The sequence below is a fragment of the Amborella trichopoda genome, chromosome 2 (assembly GCF_054954075.1).
Source record: "Amborella trichopoda isolate Santa Cruz 75 chromosome 2, AtrichopodaSantaCruz75HAP2 v2.0, whole genome shotgun sequence".
Classification (NCBI taxonomy): Eukaryota; Viridiplantae; Streptophyta; class Magnoliopsida; order Amborellales; family Amborellaceae; genus Amborella; species Amborella trichopoda.
The window spans coordinates 9,955,667-9,960,003 of record NC_142337.1 but is presented as its reverse complement, the minus strand read 5'-3'; the positions used below and the strand labels follow the sequence as shown (position 1 = coordinate 9,960,003).

The 4,337-nt window shown below is 36.2% G+C and overlaps 1 pseudogene across 1 annotated transcript; it reads left to right on the top strand.

Moving 5' to 3' along the window:
* The first annotated feature begins 2,856 nt into the window (after positions 1 to 2,856).
* On the top strand, positions 2,857 to 4,110 carry LOC18448137 (xyloglucan endotransglucosylase protein 1-like; annotated as a pseudogene). Its single transcript, XR_016049095.1, has 3 exons — positions 2,857 to 3,224; positions 3,341 to 3,478; positions 3,602 to 4,110. The product of XR_016049095.1 is annotated as a xyloglucan endotransglucosylase protein 1-like (transcript).
* The last annotated feature ends 227 nt before the right edge of the window (positions 4,111 to 4,337 follow it).

Genomic DNA, 4,337 nt, shown 5'->3' with positions numbered 1-4,337 from the left:
GAATGGTTCCTTGTCCGTGTTGAGGCCAGCCCATAGCAGTGAGCCCCAAGACTGACTAAGGGAAAATGCTAAAAATACTGCAGTTTTATGAATCGATATAGCGTGAGAACAGGTCACGTTGGGTAGTCCCAAACTGACTCGATTAAGCTTCATACGGATCCGATTGGGTCCTTGTGGCTTGGACCCAAACCTGGGTAGAGAAATTAGTTTTTTTTTTTTGAATATACTATATTGTATAGTGGGATAGTATTGAATGAGACCATTTATTTTTTCTATATAGTAGTCACAATAATTTTGACTATAGAATGTAAAGTTGAGCAGTTTCAATTATCCCATTGACCAAACTCAAACTTCAAAAGAAATTTTTTTGAATTTTGTGACACATTTAAGCTATCAAATTTCACATCAAATGATTGTGAGGAATTATGACCACTTTGTATCAAAGATAAATAGTTTCATTGGATACAATTCTTTATATATTTTCAAATTACTTTATAATGGGGTCGAGTCAAGTCCACCCTAACTCAAATTCAACCCAATCAAGTAGGATCCATGCCGGAACCCATCTAGGATCAATCCACCATGTCCAAGCACGACCCAGATCCGACGCAATTGCCACCCATCTCGATGTTATCCAACTAGGGACAAAAAAAAAAAAAAGTAAAGATTTCCTTAGGAGAGTAAAAAAAAAAGGGGGAAGAGAAATGTTTATATAGAGCCGAGGCTGTAAACCATCTACTTAGAACCTACCTAAAAAATTCCATTAAAAGATGTTTTTATTCCCAAGTATCCTCAAATCGATCATCTTGACATCAAGATGTACAAACATAAGAAAAAAATGGATTTCAAGTTTTGAAAATAATATATTTTGTAATGTATTTTTGGACCGTCATTCAAGTATTCATAGATTCGTCGATCTACATTATTTTATCAATTTTAAATTTTATAAATAAAAATAAAAATATATTTTAAGAATATCACAAAGATTTTCAATATTGAAACCACATTTTTAAACACTATTTGAGGGTAGGCTCTTGTATAGAGCCTAGGCTCCATACAATCTGCACCCAAAAAAAGAATCATCCAAACCAGTGTTTTAATAATCGGCGAGTCGAACCGGACTCGTTCGGTTCGACTCGGGATCCGACCAACCCCTGCCGGTTCCATCATAAAATCGGGAACCGCCCGGTTCTAGAGAGAACCGCCCGGTTCCCATCCGGTTCAGCCTGTTCAGGCACGTGCTCTCGTTCGTCCGTGCGCGCTCACACGTGCAAGGTTGCCGATTCACTGTATAGAATCGGAGGGTGACGTCATGTCTCGGCATGTATGATGTTTTCAAGGGTAATTGGGATATTTGTCTTAAAAAGACAGGTAATTTTCGATATTGTTGGACGGCAGTACCACAATCATATATAACCACGTGTTACCCCATGTACCGTTCGCTCGCACGCTATTGAAGAGCTCAACCTCACATCTTTTATAAACTTGGAAGTCGCTTGATATTTCCGATGTGGGACAATTCCCACTTGCTTTCAACAGCGTGGAAGCCATCGTCACACAAGCTATTAATTATTGCTCAAGCCATTATCCATATGTGTAGCGTTTTAATTTAGCGTGTCAAATTAATAGCACTAATAAACGGCTATATAAAATTAAAAAATAAATTAATAGCACTCATTAATTTAGTGTGCCAAATTAAAAAATAGCCATATAATTTTTTTTTATGTTTATTAGTAAAATAGTTTTTTCGATGGGTTTTATTACAATATTTTATTTTTATTTTTATTTTTTTGTAGCTATTGTGCATATTGCCGATAGGATTTTTTTTTGAATTTTGACATCTTTATTTTTCATTTTTTTGGGTAAAGTTATTTTGAATCTTTTAATATAATTACATTAGAATTTATTGGTGGTTTTATTTTTAATTTTAGTCATATGATATGGAAGCCTCTTTTAATAATTTTTTAATCACTTTTCAATTAGATAATATTCTAAAATATTTTTAATTTGTTATTATTTGTCTAATAAAATAATTATTAAATGTAAACTAATAATTATAATTTTAGTATATAATATTATAATTAGTTAAGTTGTAATAATTTTGGATTATAGTTAGTTAGGTTGTAATAATTTAGGTTTTTTTAGCGGATTAGGGTTTTTTGCCAAAACAAGATTTTAATAGCCATTCTTTCATTGATTAGTCTACACTTTATAATAGTCAATGTATAATTATATATTTTATCCATGATAATTCTATGATTTTTTTTTATGTGATGCAAATTTAATATTTAATTTAAGTTTATGCAGGGAAAGAGCATCTCAATATATACAAATTGATGAGAAAAATGAAAGTTAATAATATAGTACCCTCATTTCTTATTGGATTTCTAAAAAACAACATTTATAATGAATTTTAATCATTTTTTCGGATTTTTTTGAAGCTTTAATCCGATCGATTCAATCGATTTTCGATCCGAATCACCGAATCACCGATTCACCGATCCGAATCGATTTTTGAGATGCCTGATCTTGATCACCGATCCGCTTTTTAAACCATGGATCCAAACTATCTAAAACAAAAGGTGGTGGAATGGATGACGGCGCCTCTCGCAAGGCTCTATTGGCCAGCACCGTCACATAACAGCTGTCTGCTAGTTAACTTGCGAAACGCGGAAACACCAAGCTCTCTCTCTCTATCCCCTGAAACGCGAAAATACAAAGATCTATACCTCTCTCCCTAACATTTTCTCTCTCTAAACTTTATGCCAACAACTTACCAAGCCCAGTTGTGACCAGCCATTCCACCCTGCTCCCAGTCATAACTCTCCATGATTGCTTCCCAACATATTTCCTCTTAACTTTAGCTCCTCACTATAAAAACCCAACAACTCTCCATACAATAACACCATCCCTTGTTGAACACTTCCTCTCTCCCCTTAAACACTGTTGCCCCTCTTCTTTCAATGGCTTCTTCTCTGTCTTTAAGACTGGTTATTTGGGGTCTTTTAGCTATGGCCTCTATGGCCAATTTCTACTCAGATTTTGACATAACATGGGGAAACGATAGGGCTAAGATATTAAACATTGGTGAGCAGCTTCACCTCTCACTAGATAAATACTCTGGCTCTGGTTTTCAATCCAAGAATGAATACCTCTTTGGGAACATCCATATGCGCTTGAAGCTCGTACCAGGCAACTCTGCAGGCACTGTTACTGCCAATTATGTAAGTCCTCCCCCCTTCCCTCTCTCAATCAAGCCCTAATTTTTTCAGTTAGTTCAGACTTTAGAGAGAGAATCAATTACAGTGAGATGATGGATTTTGATGTTGGGTTGTTGCAGTTATCTTCACAAGGCCCCACCCATGACGAAATCGACTTCGAATTCCTGGGGAAACAGGGAGCAACAGTTCCACTAATGGTTTGATCCAACCAAAGACTTCCACACCTACTCCATCTTGTGGAACCCAAACCACATCAAGTAAGAACTCTTTCTCTCTCTACACACTCATAAGAACTCTTTCTCTCTCTACACACTCACATTCATCTCTCTCTCTATCTATCTAAGAACTTGGATTCTAAATATAAATTCCGATTCGAACAGGTTTTCAGTGGATGGTACGCCCATAAGAGTGTTGAAGAACGCAGAGCATTTAGGAGTTCCCTTTCCAAAGAACCAACCCATGAAGCTACATTCGAGTCTGTGGAATGCTGATGATTGGGCCACAAGGGGTGGTTTAGTTAAGACTGATTGGTCTCAAGCTCCGTTTGTGGCTTCTTACTCTTAACTTTGAAGCTGATGCTTGTGTTGCTTCAGCATCTTCTTCATCTCCATGCAAAGCTTCAGCCTGGTTGAGCCAAGAAGCATTGGACACAAATGAGCAAGAGAAGTTGAAATGGGTTCAAAAGAATTATATGGTCTATAATTATTGCACTGATACCAAGCGTTTTCCTCAGGGACTTCCCCCTGAGTGTTCACTCTCTTCTTAACCCACATCTCATACTTGTTATTCTTTAATTTCATTGGAACCTCATCGAAGGCATCATTACATTGGTTATGTATATTGTTTCCCCTTATTCATATTCTTATGATATGAAATATTCGTTTATTTCTTCCTGTTGTAATCACGAAATTAATGTGGACTAGTTTCTCCTCCTCAAAGCTCTCTCTCTCTCTCTAAAAAATGCGAAAAGAGAATCTACTCCTCGGGGAGAAGAATGTCCATTTATTCGCTCCGATAAAACCCCCACTTAGATGCCCCAAATTTTGGGGATGCAGCCTCTTAATAGATTAATTTTAATAAAAAGAATTGTTAACCGTACTTTCTATGCACTTGAAA